Source organism: Herpailurus yagouaroundi, unplaced genomic scaffold (genome assembly GCF_014898765.1).
Source record: "Herpailurus yagouaroundi ecotype Mexico unplaced genomic scaffold, PumYag 211, whole genome shotgun sequence".
NCBI lineage: Eukaryota > Metazoa > Chordata > Mammalia > Carnivora > Felidae > Herpailurus > Herpailurus yagouaroundi.
The window spans coordinates 7,439,633-7,460,763 of record NW_024412442.1 but is presented as its reverse complement, the minus strand read 5'-3'; the positions used below and the strand labels follow the sequence as shown (position 1 = coordinate 7,460,763).

The 21,131-nt window shown below is 42.7% G+C and overlaps 1 long non-coding RNA gene across 1 annotated transcript in view; it reads right to left on the bottom strand.

The window, feature by feature from the left end:
- Positions 1-8,085: 8,085 nt before the first annotated feature.
- LOC121016573 (uncharacterized) overlaps positions 8,086-21,131 on the bottom strand; it is a 21,836-nt gene continuing 8,790 nt past the window's right edge. The window contains exons 2-3 of the long non-coding RNA XR_005784363.1: positions 10,331-11,521; positions 8,086-8,731 (exon numbers count right to left, since the gene is read on the bottom strand). This is a non-coding gene — a long non-coding RNA (uncharacterized LOC121016573). The remainder of the gene's footprint in view (positions 8,732-10,330; positions 11,522-21,131) is intronic.

Below are 21,131 nucleotides of genomic sequence, written 5' to 3'. Positions count from 1 at the left end.
TCTCCGGACTTACCCACTCTGCTCAGCACATCGGCTCCTTTCTTCTCCTTTCGCCGTCCACTCACTGCCTGTTTCCTCGTAGTCTTTCCTCTCTCGTAATTTTACTTGTCCTTGGCTTTTCAAGACCTCTCTTGCACCTCCTTGACCTGGGATCTTCGTGTCCATTTCCTGACTGGCTTGGTCTTTCAGCCCCAAATCTGTCTTGTTGAGAGAGCACTGTGATTGACCCAAAAACACTTTGAACAAGGCCACTGAAGAGCCTAAGTTAGGTTCCCACTCAGCCTGTGACGTGTTAGCGCAACGGGACAATAGTAACGGGGACAGGTGACATGGTGGCTGTGACCACTCGCTCTGAGAAGCTTCACCTCTTAGCAGGGCTGTGACTGGAGCAGGCTCTGAGACCCTTCGCGGCTCCCCTGCTAAAGATGCTGGAGGTTTTGAGTGTGGCAGCCTAGGGTTCTATCAGAGTCTCCAGATCTGCCTCCACTGAGCATGTTTTTGGGGAGCAAGCACGATCTGAATCCTCTCTCACAGTTCGATAACCTAGCCTACCAGGCTCATCATTAGGGCCTTAACATGTTTAGCTGTTGTCTTACCCTGTAGTTAAATACCAAGAAAGGCCTTTAGAATCACACACTCAGTGGAAAGATGGCTCACCTTCCATGACTGAATTCTTAAAAAAAAAAAAAAATATATATATATATATATATACATATATATATATATATGTATATATATCCATCCCACACATAATTCATTAGCTTGTATTAAGTTAGAAAGGTCCAGGATGTACCTTGTGGAAATAATTGTGAACATAGGAGATAATTGGGCACATTAGCCAAACAGCATTCACAAGAAAAGCATTTCCCCATGGCTGGTGGAAATCCTGAGGCTTAGTCCTAAGCATTTAGCATTAAGGAAAATGGCCAAATATGAAGTATTTCAGAATCAAAACCACTACTCAGAAAACAAACAAAATGGGAGGAGGGTAAGAAGTTACAGTAGAGAGTCTTCATTAGCTCGGCCCCGGCACCCACTCTGGGCATGTTGACCTGGCAAAGAGCACACCTGGGGTGTCCGTGCCCAGTCGTTTAGCTGGTAAAGAGCCAGAGTGATGGTTTCCGTCCTGTTCCCCAGTTGGTCTGTTCTCATCCATTGGCTATAACATGTGCCTGGTTCTGCAGGACCTTGTTCTCTTTGCCGTTGGGTGACACTTTTGGAGAGTGACTTCTTCCCATGACTGACAACTAACCAACCAACCAACAACAACAACCAGAAAATCAGACTCCCGTCCATCCATCTCGCCATCTTCAATGGCAGGGGACACCCTATCACCTGTCGCCCAGGGGCTTGTTTTCAGCCTGCTCTGCAAAGATGACAGGAGACAATGAAAGAAAACCAAGGACAAAAGGTTGACACTGACCTCCCTCAATTAGGAAATGTATTTATTTCATGAAGTCAAAGGGGAAAAATTGACTTTCTGAATAAAGGTCAAAAGGAATTTGATAAAAATTCAATATCAATACCTATTTTTTAAAAATGGCTTAGTAATCTAGAAATAGAGGGAACAAAGAGACAGAACCCCAACAAGATAAAGAAGGTTTAGGGGCGCTTAGTCGAGCATTTGCCTCTTGCTTTTGGCTCAGGTCACTGTTTGTGAGTTCAAGTCCCGCCGAGAGCTCTGCACAGATAGGGTGGAGCCTGCTTGGGATCCTCTCTCCCTTTCTCTCTGCCCCTTCCCTGCTTGTTTGCTTGTTCTTTCTCTCTCTCAAAATAAATAAATAAAAATTTTTTAAGTGTCTATATAAAGCCAACAGCTAATATGATATGCATGGTGAAAAAGTGAGTCCTGTTAACATCAAAAATAAGATAAAGATGTCCTCTCTCACCATGTTTAACATAGTCTAGAATTTCTAGTCTCTGAAATAAGACAATGAAAAGAAAAGTGAGGAAAGGGGGTAAAATTGTTGTTTGTATGTGCTATCACTGTTTATCCAAAAAAACCCAAAGCAATTAATGAAAAACTATCAGTCTGAAAAAGAGAATTTAATAGGGCAGAAAGATACAAGGTAGACATAAATTTTTTTCTTAGGTATAGCAGCAATGGCATTGGAACTGGATCAATGTGATAGATCGAAGAACACACATGACTGTCAAATTTTTAGTACAACAGGGATAAACCCAACAAGCAGTGGAAAATACAAGAAAGTCTCATCAGTGATTAGTTCTTTGGAAATGGAAACATACACAAGAGAAAAATAGTGTGAAGAGGAGAAAAGATACAAGAACCTCAATTCAGATTGAAGAAATATGGAGAGCCAGAGGGGGATGTGGTTCAATCAGTATATAATTAAGAGTTCATAAGCAAATTTCACTTATGAACTGATACTGGGAGAGTATTTAAAAACTGAATCCAGCAGAATATTGAGAGAATAACATTATGGCCAAGTAGAATTTATTCTGTAGAGTATGTAGAATATATTCATATAATCCGCTACAATATAACAGATCAAAGGGAAAAATATATGAGTTTTAATAGACTTGAAAAGGCATTTGGTAAATTTCAATACCTATTCTAATTTAAAAAGGAAGAAGCCTTAGAAAAGGAACAAAAGGAAATTTCCTTAACAAAGGCGCCATAGTCCCGTAAGAAGAGAGTGAACATAGGAGGCTTAGGAGTTGGGAAAATGCAACTTAAAACAATAAAAATATAATTTTTCCCGTAAGATAAAAGAAATTTAAAAGATTAATCATATGCCATGCCAGCAAACCTGTAAAGAAACCTTATTACTGGAAGCAAAATTTTTAAAAGTATGACAAAACCCTTTTGCAGAGCATTTTGCAAACGTGGGACTAGCATTTCCACAATTTGTGAAAACACAGGCGTGAAAGAGATGTTAATTGAAGTACTTTTTTTAAATCGTAGTACATCCCTTCAGGGAACTCAACGCCCACGTGATTCTCAAGCACACTGCTCTCTCCGGGTTGTCACTGCGGAAAATGCACAGAGTACATCCTCGGCCACAGGGTCACTTTTTGGGCCTCCATCACAGAGAGTCTAGGATCTAAGAGGCACAGAAAACAGAAAGAGCAGGGACTCACCACCCACCCCGCTGCCCGGTCTCAACAGCTGTTTAAATACTCCAAGGTCAGATCAGAGAGCTTGAGCCAACCAGGTGGCCTCCACATAAACATGACTGTGACCCATGGTCTCGTCAATCCTGCCTCCAGTGGATGGAGAAAAACTGGAAAGTGAAATGAAGATGTGCCTTTAATTTATTGAAATTCCCGGCTGTGGCTGCAACTCGGTTTAACAAGCATTAACCCAGACACGACATGGGTTCGGTGCTAAGGACACATGGATGAATAAGGCATAATTCGTGACCCCTAATCATTTAAATCTCAGTTGTGTTTTTGATGCCAGATACTTAGACATAATTAGAATTCCCGGGGCCAAAGCTAGTTACTCTAAACCAGTGGTTCTCAAAGTGAGGCCCTGGGACCAACACGGTCAGCTTGTCTGAGAACCTTGTCAGAGATGCAAATTCTCAGTCCCCACTCCAAACCCATTGAATCAGAACTGCTGGGGGGTGGAGTCTGAAATACACTTCAGTTTGAGGACTGTTACTTTATATTAAGCACTGAGCAATGCCTAGATTATTTTCCTTGTGAAAATTTTGCTAAAGATCACCTGTGGATACCAAAGACACCGCTGTGTAACGTGTATATATGCTATTTCGTTTTATAAGATGCTTGCACACCTTTTGTGTGGATGACTTCTGAAAACATACCAGTATCACAGAGCTAGTCTCTGCAGAATGTTCCTAGAGCAGACACCCTCATGTACTGCTAGATCAGTGCATAATTATTTATTGAGCTCCTATTATTTATCTGATACGTACATCATGATGCCATGAACCATTTCACGCATATAGCCTTTTTTTTTTTCTGAATTAATTCCATGGGATAAAGTTCCAGGCATGGGATAACCGTGTGGGGAAAAAAGAATAGGAACATCTTTATAGTTGTTGGGGCATGTTGTCATTCTGTTTTGCAAGTGGGTTTGCCCTCAAATGATGCCAGCTGTCCTGTGAGGGGTAAACTTCATCACCAACTTCCCCACACAGGACAAAATCATTCTATCTTTATGTGTTTAAAATGTTGCCTCAAGGCTGCTCAATTCTACTTTCTTTGTTGTCTAATGAGGTCGTAGATTTTTCCCATGTGTTTCTTTAATACTTGCATTGACTCTTGTATGACTCATCTGCGGATGATTTCTTGGCTATCAGAGATATCACTAAAAAATACCCACTCAAGAATTTCTTACTAGACTCTGGAAATAGTCATGTTTCAGGTTTGCTCTAAGTAAATGAGAGCTTGGAATTATCTATCAAAAAATAAGGAATACCTCATCTGGCCACTGGTAGAGTGTCTACTGAGGTATCTTTTTGAGTTTTTCCAGGGCTGCTTCTAGCGGATAAGGAGTATGTCTGTATGAATTAGAAAGAAAAAAAAAAGAAGAAAAGAAAAAAGAAAAAAAGATGTCTCTTGCTGGAGTTTCAAGCCCATGGCCCAGGGACAAGGCCTGATAAGCAGAGAGCTCCAGTCTTCATTTGCTCCCGAGCCCACGTGCCCCTACACAGTGAACAATCTGCTTGATCTTATCCTACTGCCCTGGGTTGGTCACTCCTGTTTTCTATAAAGAACTCCTGGTTTTCTGAAAACCAGAACAAAGCAGGAGGAATTCTGCTACTTCCCCACTTTTATGGCCTAAGTTTCTTGCATGATGGTTTCAGATTGGAGGTCAGCACCACCACTTCTGGTTGTCTTCTCAACCAGGATCAGGAAGGAAGGAAGGAAGGAAGGAAGGTAGGTAGGTAGGTAGGTTTGGTTTAGAAGGAAGCCCTGTGCCTAATGAAGCAAATTGGACACTAAGAAGGATCCAGGAGTTGGAAGGCATCTCCTGCCATGGCTCATGGAAGTAAGGGCTGAGTGTGCCCCAGTTTCTTATTAGTGAGGAAGTGGGGAGAGTATGCTGCTAAGGTCTTGGTGGTGTCTAAGACAATTCCCTGCAGGACTCCCTCTCCGTCAGCTTAGGTTGTTCAAAGAACTTTCTAGGTCTACCTCACCTTGTCCCTGACCATTGAACTCTTAATATCTCTCCTTGCTCTTCCAGATGTTGACACTCATTTGCACCATCAGCTTAACGTGCTCAGCCTTTCTTAGCTTACAAGAAAAATGCTTTGCTCTATGCAGCCCTTCCTCCATCCCTTGACAGCTGAACTTCTGAACGAATCACACACACGATTCTATACTCCCTCACCTTCATTCACCACTTAGCCTGTGGAGACAGGGGCCTCCACTCTAACAAGCCCTTTAGAGCTGTTCTCACAAGCCTACCAGCTTAGCGCTTTCCTTGTCAAGCTCAGTGGACATTTTCCAGTCCTTTTTGCCATTGGCCTTGAGAATGTGTATGCTCCATACAGACAGAGCCCTGTCTGGTTTTCACGAACGTGTCCCAAGTGTATCCTAAAACAACAGTACCTGGTCCACAATAGGCTCTAAACAAATATTTGCTGAATTAACTACTCTCTCCCGCTTCTCCTGCTTATCTGGACATTCTCTTTGAATGTCCTTTCACCTGAGGATTCTGCTTCAGCTTCTGAAGGACCAAATAACTAAATACCAACTTCATTGTCATTTCTGGCATCCCTGAACTTGTGCCCACCAATAATCGTGTGGTGGCACAGGTTTCCTTCATAGCTGATCACGTCACCGTAATACAGAAAGAGCATGCCATTCAGATTTATTGTTAATATCAAAATATTCACTTTCAGGGGTGTCTGGGTGGCTCAGTTGGTAAGCGTCTGACTTCGGCTCAGGGCATGATCACACGGTTTGTGGGTTCAAGCCCCACGTCGGGCTCTGTGCTGACAGCTCAGAGCCTGGAGCCCACTTCAGATTCTGTGTCTCCCTCTCTCTCTGCCCCTCCCCAACTCGTGCTCTGTCTCTCTCTCCTTCAAAAATAAACATTAAAAAAATTTTTTTAATGTTTATAATGTTTTAAATACAATTTCAATTAATAATACAAGTCAAAGTAGTAAAGATAACGTGTCACCATTTCAGGCTTTGTGAGACTAATTGGTAGGCTAGCATTCGTGAAAATAAATAAAATCACTTTTAAGAGCTATACTTCACGTGCAGTTGCTTAATCACATTAGGCCGTAAGTCTTTCAAGAAAAAGTCTTACTTGGGAACCCTTGCATGCCTTGTAAGGACAAATTAAAAAGACAATGACACCTTGACCGCCTCCAAGTTTCACAAGCAAAGCTTTCCAAAATCTGGACACTGCCGCCATCAGTTATCTTGGTGCACACACAAGACAGAATAGAAAGAAAGCAAAGAAAAAAGTATCAGAGAACAGTAGGGCTCCCCAGAATATCTGGTTCCTCTACTGGCCTCAACTGAAAGCGAACAACAATTCAGTATCGCAAATGTGCACACACTTGGCCAGAGTCCAGGAAGAGACGGCACCGAGGGCTGATGGCTTCTACTCTAGCACTCGAAGTGCTCCAATCTGACTGCTTGGTTTTTAAACAACAAAAGAGCAATAATTATTATAGTTAAAAATAAGAATTCAAATGTATTCTTATATACCAGAATTTCATTCTGTTGTAGTGTACTGGTTTGGGCCAAGTACCGATCTTTTTTTTTTTTTTTTTCAACGTTTTTATTTATTTTTGGGACAGAGAGAGACAGAGCATGAACGGGGGAGGGGCAGAGAGAGGGAGACACAGAATCGGAAACAGGCTCCAGGCTCTGAGCCGTCAGCACAGAGCCTGACGCGGGGCTCGAACTCACAGACCGCGAGATTGTGACCTGGCTGAAGTCGGACGCTTAACCGACTGCGCCACCCAGGCGCCCCCAAGTACCAATCTTAACACTAGCAAAAGTATCTATTTGTAAGCTCTCTTTCTCTGATGACACTTTAAATATTGATGTCTCTGTGAGAAATACAGAGAGGATGAGACACGTTAAATAATACTGCAATCATCAAAAAATAGACTGTGGAACAAAACAAACTACCTCAACAAATGAATGTAAAACCTTTAAAAAAAAAAGGATGAACCCACAGGTGGAGACCTAATGGTTATATTAACTAATTGCAATATATACACCTTAGTAGGAACATGACTCAAATAAACAAATAATATAACAAATAAATATATGTATATGTATGTACATTTATGGAGAAATATACAAAATGGGGAAATTTTAATACTGACCAGATATTGGATTCTATCAGAAAAAAATACCGTAAACTTTTCAGATACCTATTGAAAATGCTTAATAATAAAATGGTACAATATTGAGGATTTCTTTCAAAACAATGTAGGCAAGGGGCCGTGAGTTGAGGGTATAGAGGAAATAAGACTGGCTGGGAGTGATAGGGTCACCAGCTTCCAAGATGACCCCAATGACCTCCACCTCTTAGTATTCATGCTCTTGTGTGATCTTCTCCCACAGTGAACAGAGTTGATCTGTGTAGCCACAAGACACTGTGGAAGTGAAGGCGTCTGACTGCCAAGGATAGGTCACATACATCTTCTGCCTTGCTATCTCTAAAGGTGACTCACTTTGGGAGAAGCCAGCAGGCACATCATAAAGACCCTTGAATAAGACGTCCTGCCAATGGCTGGCACTAACTTGCCAAGCATGTGAGCGAATCACCTTGGAAGCAGATCTTCAAGCCCCAGTCAAGCCTCCTGATGACCACAGTTCCAGATCCACACAGCTGAGGCGTTCCTGGATTTATGACCCACCAAAATGGTATGCAATAATAAATATTTACTGTGTTCAGTTGCTAAGTTTTGGGGTGATTTGTTCTATGCAATAGAAAGCTAATGAACATAAAATCACTGAAGCATGATGATGGTTGTGCAGAGTTCATGACACCATTCTCTCAGTTTTATATGTTTGAAATTTCATGATCAAAATATTTGAAGGCCAACAGTAAATAGATAGATATAGATAGATAGATGCCTTATCGAAGTCCATTATCTATCCTGTTCTCTACGATCTACCTCTATGCTTAAATGAATCATTTCATACCTTCATAAGTTTATCGTCTCCCAAATGTCTAAATCCCAGACCTTCACTAAATCAGGTCCATACCCCTAACACCAAACATCCTGCTCCTCTTCTGGTTCCATCATGGAATGTTACCATCATCTGACCAGTCACCCAAGGCAGGAATCAGGAGCCATGCTGGACCGCTCTCACCCACGAAGCCAACCACTTTCCAGCACCTGTTTTTTCTGTCTTCTAAACAGCCATTTACTCCCTCTCCTCCTGCTTCTCCATCCTCACTTCTATGGCCCCAGCTCAAACTTTCATTTACTTACACCAACCTCTTATGTCACTACGATTATGATTAGGGTAGCTGAGCTATGCTGATAGATTCATATACACAAGGGCTCACATTAAGAAATGTTTATTTCTGGCTCACATATGGTCCAGGGTATGTTTCCAGACAGTAGGGAGGCCTGTGCTGATGGCAGCTCCAGCATCTTCCTGACTTGGTTTCCAAGGTCTCAACCCAGTCAGCCAGGAAGAGGAAAAGCATAAAGCCCAGCACAGGGTAGGTCCCAAAGGCCCCATCTCACCAAAATGAAGCACGATTCACTTCTGCACACATTGCTTAGATTGGAATAAGGACATGCAGCCACACCTAATGGCAAGAGAGACAGAAATGTGGTCTAGTTGCGACTGGAGGCAGAAGCAGCACGTTTTGGAAAACAGCTGGTTCCCTGTGAAACATCTCTTAAGTATTCATCCTTCACTCTGCCACCAGAGTGGTCCAACAGGGAACTCAGATGATATTTGTTGAGTGAGCAAGAGAGTGGTATCTAAAAAGGATCTCCTCAAAATTTACCAAGGTCTCCCCATCAATTATAGGGTGAACATTGTCACTGCTCTACCCCTCGTTTCCTTCTTGGCATCATTTCACATCATTCTGTCCTTCTCACACTTATGTTCAACAAGATGGGACCATGTTCTCTCACAGGTCATGTCTCTACACACTTTATCTTCTCACTCTTCCACCTACAGAACTCCCACGCACCCTTCAAGAGTCAGGTCAAGAGTCGCTTCCTCTTGGAAGGCCTCATGAATACCCCACCTCCACTTGCACCCAGGCAGAGTTGGAAGCTGGCTCCCCCTTCAGCTCCTTAGCAGCTGGCACTGACCTCTTCCATGACTATCACTTTGTCTTGCTATTCTGTGCTGGCATACGTGTCTCTCCCACAGGAAGTGAGGCAGCTAATGGGGAGAGCGGTGGGTGTGTCCTATCTACTCTCTTCCTATCAGTAATGGTGCATCAACCAGATAGACAGCGTTAGCTTTGTCCATTTCAAACTCCACTAGCAGCCAAAAATAAAACTCTACATGGAAAATATCAGGGAGGTCAATAAAAAGCTCCCTCCTCCTGTTGGGTAAATGGCACCATGACCATCCAATGGGGATTTCTGCATCTCCCCTCATGATGTACATTAAAATCACCAAATCCTAGGGGCGCCTGGCTGGGCTCAGTCAGTTAAGCACCGTCTGACTTGGGCTTGGGCCATGATGTCACAGTTCGTGAGTTTGAGCCACAGTTCGGGCTCTGTGCTGACAGCTCGGAGCCTGGATGGAGCCTGCTTTGGATCCTGTGTCTCCCTCTCTCTGCCCCTCCCCTACTCTCTCTCTCTCTCTCTCTCTCAAAAATAAACATTTAAAAAATCTCCAAATCCTATCCATTCAGCGTTCTTGATGTCACTAGGTTCCCCTCCTCACTGCGTGCTCCTCCCTGGGAGTCCCGCCCTTCTCCCCACTCTCTTCTCCTTCTAATCGACCTCCCTGTCTTCAGTCTCCCCCTTACACCACATTTTCACGCTGGTGCAGACCCCCGAGGGAACTCTCAATGACACTGTCCCCATCCTAGCGTCCTAGCCGAGGCCAGCTCCTCGTCCTGAGCGCTAGGAGGTCCCCAACTCTTTCCAGCTTCATCCCCTGCACACCTGCCATCCACTGATGCTCTATCCCCAAAGAGCTGTCTGTGATTCCTCAACTCCAACATAAGCTTTGAGCCCTCCAAGTCTTTTCCCCTCTCTTTCAAAGCACCCTTCCTCCCCTACCCCCACCCTGCCTTTTCCTACCATAGAACTATTCATTATGAAGCGGCTCAAATAATAGCTTCTTCTGAAGGCATCTCAGCGCACAGAGGTCCGTGCAACCTGCTCTTGTAGGACTTAGCACAGACAGACTACATCACAGTACAGTCCTGGCTTACCCATCTCTCTCCTAGTGCTGTACTCTGTATTACGAGGAACTTCTTCCTCCCTTTCCTCCAGTTCTGGGTGGGTTTGGCCTGTGGAGACACCAGTGAAAGATTAGAAAGCTAGAAACCCAAAGGAGTCAGGATCTCTCTCCCCTCCTCTCAGCTTTCTGTGATGCTCCTGGACACCCCACAACAATCCCCCCCAATCGTTCCCCCCGGCCCTCTGCAGCCCTGGGGCCGAAGCAGTTGCCTGCTCTTACGATAACCACTGGGTGGCCTTACCACCCACTTTGGCATCTCAGTTTCCCCCTCATCAGGTAACCAATTCCCTGTAGTAAATGCCCTCTGGTTTAAAACGTAGAGTGATTCTGTTTGGCTAAGGGGATCCTGTCTCAGATACACCATCTCTAAATCAAGATCGTCAAATACAGGAGGCATGGAGGCAACCAGTGCTTAATAAATGTTCATTTAAAGAATGAGTAGAGCCCTATTAAGCTCTATCTCAAGTTAGGCAACATAGGGAAAAAGGAGGAAGCATATCTCTGGAGATGTGAGTGGCTCCCACGGGTAGGTGATCACATGAAACATTTCAATCAGGCCGAGAAAGAAGTGTTTTATGTAGGGGCCTCTACAGAAACAGGCAGAAAATTCTCCCAAACTGACCCTGACCCCTGGCCTTCTTCGCTAAGATCAACCAGTATTCCATTAAAAAGTTTCAGCCACAAAACGGGGCATTCTTTCCTTGTGATTCACATTACCCAGAAGCCTCTGGTTTCCCGGAATTTGTGTTAAGTAGTAGCTTTCAAAGATGATAATATTTGCCAACAATCCCTGGGGCACCACTTTACGTTTTCCTAAAACAAAAAGGGGATTATTTTGTCCGTCTTTCTCATTTCCACAGGCTTTTGCATATGGTAGCTCTTCCCCCTCTGACACTAAATAGCAATTTCTCCCATTAAATTACGAGAATGATGCTTCGCCTTTTAAACATCAGTTGTCAATTAAGGTTGACAAACAAGCTTCCTGACCTTCTCGTGAACATCTTACCCAGCATGTGGTTACTAATTTCTCACTCCTTTTGTGAAACACCGGTCACAGACAAGCAGGCAGAAATAAATAGGGGAGCGTTTTCACCAGCTTCCTAACATCACTGTCTCAGTTCTCTGCGCCTGCATGGTCATCCAAACAATAATCTTTGAAGATCTGTAGGCGAAAAAAATGATTAGATCATTGCGGATCTAATCAAATCGAACAACGCTCTGTTGACAACTTGTTATTTTTCTCCTCCTGCCTTTCTCCATCCTTCCTCATAACGCGGGGGGTGTTTAATCACTCCCCCTCCTGCCCGTGGATTAGTACGTCCAGATTCTGGCTTTCCGGTAAGGTCCAGTTCAAACACCAACATCTCCTCCCTGAGACGCCCAGCATGCTGTCCTCAGGGGAACTCCTCCTCCACCATCTTAGGTTGCGTTCGTGGACATGACATTCGTGAGCTTCATGAGGGCAGACATGAGGTCTCTATGCCCCTGTGGCTCGTACGTAGTAAGTGCTCCACACATAGATACCGAATTAATTCTTCAAAATCCACACCCCTTTCTGTATATATGTTTATCCATATGTGTTCACATACTTCCTTTTTTTAATATTTTAATGTTTATTTTATTTATTTATTTATTTTTGAGAGAGAGAGAGAGAGAGAGAGAGAGAGAGAGAGATTGAGAGACAGAGTGCGAGCAGAGTGGGGGCAGAGAGAGAGAATGGAAGCAGGCTCCAGGCTCTGAACTGCCAGTACAGAGCCCAGCTCGGGGCTCAAACTCGTGAGCTGCGAGATCATGACCTGAGCCGAAGTCGGCCGCTTAACCAACCGAGGCACCCAGGCACCCCTCACAAGCTTTCTTTGGATAATTCAATACAGCAATCATCCAAAGCAAGCATCGTCATCCCCATTTTATAGAGGGGCAAACTGAGGGTCAGAGACAGTTCAGTAATCAGGTTACAGGCTGGTTGAGTTGCAGACCTTGCACTGAAATTCAAATGTGCCTGATTACTCAGGGCTCTTTTTACTACAGCACAGTGTCTCTTATGACTTCAAGAGGCTTGGAGTTTTCTCCCCTTTCCAAAATCAACAGCACAGCACTACAATCCTTCTAGGGTTAGCATTAATTTTAATATCCATATTCCTTTCGGGTTGTTTCTCTTCCTGCTCTTTACCTCGTGGTATGTGATGCTTGGGAAAGCCTTCTGCCTGTGAAGACAGCCTGTGATCTAGTTTTCTCCTCCCTTGGTTTCCTTTTCCATAGAGAACGTATTCTTGGACTTCTCTCAATTCTTATGGTTTAATAACGCTTTCCCCAAACACACTGAAGGTTTTGTTGTCTGTATGCATGTCTCGTCCTTCCTACTGGTCACCCCTCCCTTATGATGGGCTGTGTCTTTACTAATAACATTTCACTTGAGTGTGAATTGACCGGCTTCCCCTTCACTTTTTTAATTATACAAGCAATACGAGTCCCCTGTAGAAATGACAGAAAATTCATATAAATGAAAAGGAAAATAGTAATAATTAGAAATCCCACCACTAGGGGCGCCTGGGTGGCTCAGTCGGTTGAGCATCGGACTTCGGCTCAGGTCATGATCTCACAGTTCATGGGTTCGAGCCCCGTGTCGGGCTCTGTGCTGTCAGCTCAGAGCCTGGAGCCTGTTTCCGATTCTGTGTCTCCCTCTCTCTCTGCCCCTCCCCTGCTCACACTCTGTCTCTCTCTCAAAAACAAATAAACATTAAAAAAAAAAAAACAAAAGAAATCCCACCACTCAGAGAAAACACTCTTACTACTCCAGTCTCCATTTTGCATTATTTTTACCCACATAAATACATTTGTGGGGTACCTGGCGGCTCAGTCCATACACTCTTGATTTCAGCTCAGGTCATTATCTCATGGTTTGTGGGGTCGAGCCCCATGTAGAGCTCTGTGCTGTCAGCACACAGCCTGCTTGGGAATCTGTCTCTCTCTCTCTGCCCCTACCCCACTCACATTCTCTCTCAAAATAAGTAAATAAATTTAAAAATAAATATATTTGTATATATCTACACATATTTTAAAGATAAAATTATATTATGTGCATAAGTTATTTTTAATTTAAAACTTGTTATTTAGTGTTCCATGGACCTTAAAAAGAACAAAATGTTTTATGTATTTAAAGAAATCTTATTGATTTATATTAAATTTATCTATAATCATAGATATAATCATAGATCTCTTTGGTCAGGTAAAAATTCAAAGGAATGATGCTCGTGTTTCCTTCCTCTGTTGTTTTGATTCTTTTCTTCACACATTATAAATAGATTTCATATTATGTATTTTGTTGTTCAGTACACATTTTGTTACAGTAATTTTATTGAAGTTTGTATGTCAACAATAAAACTGCAACCCTCCGTCTTAGTTGTTTTTATAAGAACCTAAAAATTTTTTTATGTTAAAATTGGCCTAGGTGGATTGAGTACCTACTGTGTACAAGACACAGAGGACACAGAAAGTCACCAACATACGTCCAGGTTGCTAGTCTTGTCGTTAATTCGTGCACGGGCGTATTTGGATCCATTGGCTCCATTTCCTCTCTCCCTCTCAGGACTGTCCGCCATCTGTCCACACCACACTCTTTCTTGTCTATCTATCACATGCCTGGTGTGCTCCTTCCAGTTCCCTTTCCCTCTGTGTTCTCAGAGCATCCTTTACCTGCCTTTCACTGAACTGACTTTATTCTTGGCAGCGTTGACTCTGTTCCTCATGGCTTCCAATGCCGTCGGAATTTCTGTCCTGGTCTTACTGTCCCCCTGCATTTGAGTCTACATTTCCCTTTCGTCCGCATTTTGCTGTCTCTCCGTAACATCTTTCTTCTCTTCTTCAGAGACTTCACAATTTAAGGGCCCCGAGAGAGCAAATGCTCCCTAAAATGTCATCGTCTTTCCTGAAATACACTCATCCTCTGTATCTGAATCGATGGCAATCCTGTTTGCAGCAGAATGTTTTGATAGGTCCTGTTTTTGTTTTGTTTTATTGCTGCTTGCTTATTTTTAAAATCATTCCTTGAATTGAAAAATATATTGAGGATCTCCACAGGGCAGGCACCAGAAGGATAATGTTGAAAGGGGAAAAAAAAAATCCTAGAACTAGCTTCTAGTCTCATTCTCTGGTATGAAAGACAGACTTTAGGCAAGTAAGAAAACAGATATGAATTAGGGCCAGGTATTAAAGAAAAAGAAGGGAGTCCTATGAGAGACCATAGCCGGGGAAACTGCCTTAGATTGGGTGACCCTCTAAACCTCTTGGGAAGTGATATTTGAGATGAGATTTCATGGATGAAAATGAGCAATCCATATGAAGAGAGAGTGTAGGCGTGAACCAGGTAAAAAGAACAGCACGTGCAAATGCCCTGAGGCCAGAAACCCTCTTGCTTTTCTCTGCCCTGATCACTCTGCAGCAGTTGCAGTGAAAGAGGCGGGCAAAACCAGGCCACACCCAGGCTGGTACAAGCTTGGGTGTTCTTGGAGATGCTACGAGAATTCACTAGGAACTCCAAGGAAAGGAGTGCGTGATCTGACTGATGCTTTAAATCCGTTGTGGCTGCTGCTGGGAAGCATGGGGTGGAAAGCCAAGTAGTCGAAGCAGGAAGTCTGTTAGGCTGCAAAGTCAGTGATCCGAATAAGAAATTATAGTAGTTTAGAGTATGGCAAAAGGATTCAAGATATATTTTGGAATTGGAATTTTGGATTAAGTGAACTGGGGTTAAATGGGGGTGCAGAGAGGTTTGTTAAACAAAAGGAAGAGGGGTGCCAGGGTGGTTCACTCAGTTGAGCGTCCAACTCTTGATTTTGGCTCAGGTCATGATCCCAGGGTCATGGGATTAAGCCTCAAGTCAGGCTATGCACTAAGCATGGAGCCTCCTTAAGATTCTCTCTCTCTCTCCCCCTCCCCCTCTGCCCCTCTCCCCCACTCACACACATGCTTTCTCTCTAAAATAAAAACAAACAAGAGGAAGAAATTGCCAGGCTCTAGGCTCAAGCAACCGGGTGGATGGCACCACTGTAATTGAGATGCGAAAGCCCAGCAGCAGAACAGCTTTAGCGCTGAGAATCAGGAGTTCAGTTTGAGACATGGTTAGTTTGTGATGCATTTGAAAAATAGACAAGATCAGGTCTTTACAGGGAAATCTTGGATGAAATTAAAAGTTGGGGAGTCCTCAGGACACAGAAGGTATTTATCATCACATGGATGGATTAGAGAATCGTGGGTAGAGAGATAGAGATGAGTAGGTAGCCACACACCACAGCCTGAGGGACTCCCAAATTCAGACGTGTTGTAGGACAGAAAGAGGGAAGAGAAGAACCCACACACTAGAGTCACAGGAGCAAAGTAAGAAGGTGTTTGAAGAAGACAGAGTGGTTGACCTCTGTGTAAAATGGCAACGTAAAGATCCTTCTGCACACCTTTCCTCTTAGAAATCTGCACCGAACAAGAAAAATGAGAACAGAAACACAGATTCACAGATTCCAACCATAATGAATCCTGGAAATGTCTGTAGACCACAAAAATATGAAGAACAGAAAAGATAGGGCGGGACGGTTAGCACCTGTCAGAGCAGTGAAATGTGACACTTCAGTGTGTGCCACGAGAGGTACTGACGAGAACGAGGTCAAACCCTGAAAAGATGCCAGAAGCAGAGGCGTCTGGTGTTGTGCAGGCGCACGGGGAGCTTTGGGATTTGGGATGTCATGCTTGTCCATATGGATGGACACCTGATATGCGGAAAGACATCTCCACTAGAGGACAACCCATGAAGATCAATGGAATGTCTCGGGGAAAATCAATGAAATGGATAGGTTACAGGTGAATTTGACTCTGTGGAACATTATATTGAAAGGAAGGAGAAATATTAGCAAAAGTACAAGGTACAAGGAAATGGGCAAGTGAAATAAATCAGGCAATTACTAACTACAGGAAAAACAAAAGTCGTGTAAGAAGCAATCAGTATGCTGCTTGGCAAGGCAGAGGGCAGTGTTTATTGAGTCCAGTGATATGAATACTTCATAGTGATTTAACTAAAACCTGTGGTATAACCAGGAGGACTGGAAAAGCATCAGAATTGGTGTTTGGAGGACATGTGTGCTAAACAGCATCTACCAAAATAGGAGGTCAATATAAGCTCTAAAATGAAAAAATAAAGAGATTGTGTACTGACATACTTACAAACATGGAGGTAAATACCAGATCCAATATTTGCCCCCAAATAATGTACATGCGGAAATGTACATGGACAAATGTACATGGACAAATCCAATATTTGCCCCCAAATAACGTACATGGACTCGCCTTGAGTCTCCTCACTGTTCCTGGGCACCCCTTAAACCTCCCCTTAAACATCAGCTGGAGGGTCGATGATATATGTTCTCATAACCATTCCAAAAGAAGTCTACAGAAGGCCAGAAAGAACTGAGGCCAAAGTCTGCCCCAGGTCACATTGGGGTGGGGTCTTTGTTGGTTGACTTCCATATTTCATTCCCTGTCATAGGAAGGCCATTTTCCACGTCAGTTTACTGTTTGGCTTGGTAGCTACTCTTGGTACATCCACTCATTTGGAACAGTGTCCCATCCTCTTGACGAGAAAGTAACATTCATGGCCCTCCTGCTTGGGAAAGTCCTTATCTGTCTCTATGTGAAACCCGACGTCACTGAGACAATGGATCAGAGAAAATCCCCAACCTGCTTTTCATTGCTGTAAGCCATGTGTCATATTCTTAATTTAGCCTTGTCTCCCACCCTACGTCAGCCTCGATCAGTGACTTAAGGGGATGCTGATAGAACCTGAAGAATTTCCTTCCTCCTCTGTGACTTCCATCTGGTCCCACTGCACTGGACTTAATAGATATACCTTGAATTTCATGCAGTGTGGTTGGCATCATTCCCTGGTTTCCACACAAATTAGCCGGGGGCATTTTGTTTTTGTTCCTTTAATGTCTTTTGGTCATTTCCAATTCTGAGAAAAGCTTCAGAAACCTACACATAAGTTACCATCTTTGCCAAAAGTCTGTGGCAACAGGCACAGCTTCCTGATTCTCCGAAATGTGCTTCATTCATATCTGAATATTCTTGTAAAATGTGTTAAAAATAGACCTTTTCAAATTCACAACCTAAAAAGGACTTATGTTTTAATGTGTACGAGACCACACCACCTCATCCTGTACCACTTCAATTACACATTGTTAGCAAGGATGTTTAAAATTCTAATGCAAATGAAAAGTGGTGTATTATTCAACCGCAAAAAGGAGTGAAGTATAACATGGATGAAACTGGAAAACAGTACGCTACGTGAAAGAAGCCAGACACAAAAGACCACATATTATATGAGTTCATTTCTATAAAATGTCCACTGCACATATCTATAGAGTCAGCAGATGTGTTAGGGGAAACGGGGTGACTCCTAATGGATACAGGTAATGGAAATGCTTTGGAATAAGGAAGTGGTGATGTTCGCACAACTTTAATAAATACATTAAAAACCACTTAAAGTGCATACTTTGAAAGTGTGTGGGGCACCTGGGTGCCTCAGTTGGTTAAGCGACTGCCTCTTGATTTCAGCTCAGGTCATGGTCTCACAGTCATGAGTTCGAGCCCCACATCAGGCTCTGCACTGGGCTTGGAGCCTGTCTGGGATTCTGTCTCTCCTTCTTCTGCTCCTCCCTTGCTTGCACACGTGTGCGCGCTCTCTCAAAAAAAAAAAAAAAAAAAAAGTGAATAAATAAAAATTAAAATTGAAAAAATAAAAACAAAAAGGAAAGGGTAAATTTTATGGTATGTGAATTACATCCCAATAATTAAAAAAAAAAAATTCTCATGCAATCTCAATGGGGCTTGAAACTTTCTGAAGAATTTCAAGCCATGGCACACACAATTGAATACAAAAAGAATCCATAGAACTACAGACAAAGTGCCATGCCCTAAAGCTTACCTAATCTGGGGTTTTGTGTACCAATAATGGAATCAAAAATATTATTAAATGGTACCCCCCAAAATTCTGAAAATTCTGAAATAGTACCGTGTGCTACTATTTGTATAGAAAAGGGGAAAAGTGGGTACATAAACGTTTTATATATGGATAAAATATCTTTAGGCAATACAGAAGAATTGGTAACAGTGTTACCTCCAAGGAAAACTGGCTAAGGAGCGAGTAACAAGGTGGCGAGATTTTTCACCATATCTTTATGCTGTATATACCATATACACTATGTGCTTTTCACCTCTGATTTTCAGCCATGTGAATGGAATAACCACTCAAAATAAATCAAAATTAAATTATTTTTGCCTGCTTACAGTTTAGGTCATATTTCCAGATTCAATTGCCACTATAAGTGTGGATTTCTCTATTTCTCCTTTCAATGCCACTGGCTTTTGTTTCATATATTTGAAGCTCTGTTATTACATTTATACACATTTAAAGCAATTATGGCTTCTTGATGAATTGGCCTCTCTTACATTAAGAAATGCTCCTCTTTCCCTCTTTATCCTTCATAATAGTCCTTGTGTTTAAGTTTACATTGTGTTGTTTGCTCTGTATTTAAAAATCAGTTACCAATTTGACAATCGTATTCTCTTTTACATTATTTAACACATGATAACAGTTATAGAAACTATTTTAAAATTATTTTCTTTCTTCCATTTTTTAATGTTTATTTATTTATTTTGAGAGAGAGAGACAGAGAGAGAGAGAGAGAGAGAGAGACAGAGCATGAGCGAGGGAGAGGCAAAGACAGAGAGAGATAAGAGAATCCCAAGCAGGCTCTATGCTGTCAGTGCAGAGCCCGACTCAGGCTCAAACCCACGAAGCGTGAGATCATGACCTGTGCCAAAATCAAGAGTTGGATGCTTAACCAACCAAGCCACCCAGGCACCCCTTAGGATTATTTTCTATTAACTTTATTAACTATTATTGCTGGGCCTAGTTCTCTTGGTTGATTTTTTTTTTTAATAGCCTTTAAAAATTTTTTTTTCAATCTTATTTTTCTGAGAGAGACAGACAGACAGACAGACAGACAGAGCATGAGTGGGAGAGGGGCAGAGAGAGAGGGAGACAGAACCCAAAGCAGGCTGTAGGCTCTGAGCTGTCAGCACAGAGCCCTTGCAGAGCTCAAGCCCACGAACCGTGACATCATAACCTGAGCCGAAGTCAGACGCTTAACCTACTGAGCCACCCAGGTGCCCCATAGTCTTTTTTTTTTTTTTTTTAAGTAGTTCTAGGTTCACAGCAAAATTTAATGGAATGTGCTCCTACACCCCCTGCCTCAACAAATGCATAGTCTCCTCCACTCCTCCTAGGCCAGGGTGGAAATTTTGTTACACCCAATGAACCTACACTGATATGTCATTGTCATCCAAAGTCCACAGTTTAAATTAGAGATCACTCAGTGTGTTCACATTCTATGGGTTTTGACAAATGTGTAATGACATACAACTGTCGTTACAGCATCATACAAAATAGTTTCACTGCCCTAAAATTTTCTTTGCTTCACCCATCCATTCCTCCTTCCCCCTTAACTCCTGGCAACCACTGATCCTGTAACTGCCTCCATATTGTTCCTTTCCCAGAATGTCATATAATTGGAATATATGGCGTTTTCAGATTGGCTTCTTTCACTTAGTAATAATGTTTAAGGTTCTTCCAGGTCTTTTCAGGGTTGTATATTTCATTTCTTTTTAGCGTTGAATAATATTCTATCGTCTGATGGACCACAGTTTATCTGCCCATTCACCTACTGAAGGACATCTTGGTTGCCTCCAAGTTTGGGCAATTATAAGTAAAACTGCTATACACATTTGTGTGCAGGTTTCTGTGCAGGTATAAGTTGTCAACTCCTTTGGGTAAATCCCAAGGAGCCCGATCGCTAGATCATACGGTAAGACTATAGTTAGCTTTGTAAAACACCACCCAACTGTCTTCCAAAGTGGCGGCACCATTTTGCATTCCCACCAGCAGTGCATGAGAGCTCCCACTGGTCTCCATCCTCACCAGCATTTCGTGCTCTCAGTGTTTTGGATTTTCCCCTCTGTAATAAGCGTGTGGGGGTATCTCACTGTGGTTTTAGTTTGCAGTTCCTTGGAGACACAGAATGTGGAACAGCTTGTCCCCTGCCATCTGAGTATCTTGTTTGGTGAGGTGCCTATTTGGATCTCTTGCCACTTGTTTATTTATTTTTGTTCTTGTTCTCTAATTTTTTTGTATGTGTCTGTGGATTTTGAATAATAGTTCTTGATCCAATGTGACTTTTGCAAATATTTTCTCTCAGTGTGTGGCTCGATTTCCCATTCTCTTGACAGTGTTTTTCGCAGAGCAGAGGCTTTAGTTTGAATGACGTCCAGCTTATCAAACGTTTTTTTTTTTTCGTGGATTGCGCTTTTGGTGTTGTATCTAAAAAGTTATCACCGCACCCAAGATCATCTAGATTTCTTCTTATGTTATTGTCCAAGAGTTTTACACTTTTACATTTTCCATTTAGGTCTCTGAACTACTTTCAGTTAATTTTTGTGATGGGTGTGAGGTATGTAGTTAGACTCTGTTTTTGCACGTGGATGTCCAGTGGTTCAGCACCAGTTGTTGGAAAGACTATTTTGTGGTGCCTGGGTGGCTCAGTCGGTTAAGCGTCCAACTCTTGGTTTGGGCTTAGGTCATGATCTCACGGTTCTTGAGTTTGAGCCCCACATCAGACTCTGTGCTGACACTGTGGAGACTGCTTGGGATTCTGTCTCTCTCTCTCTCTCTCTCT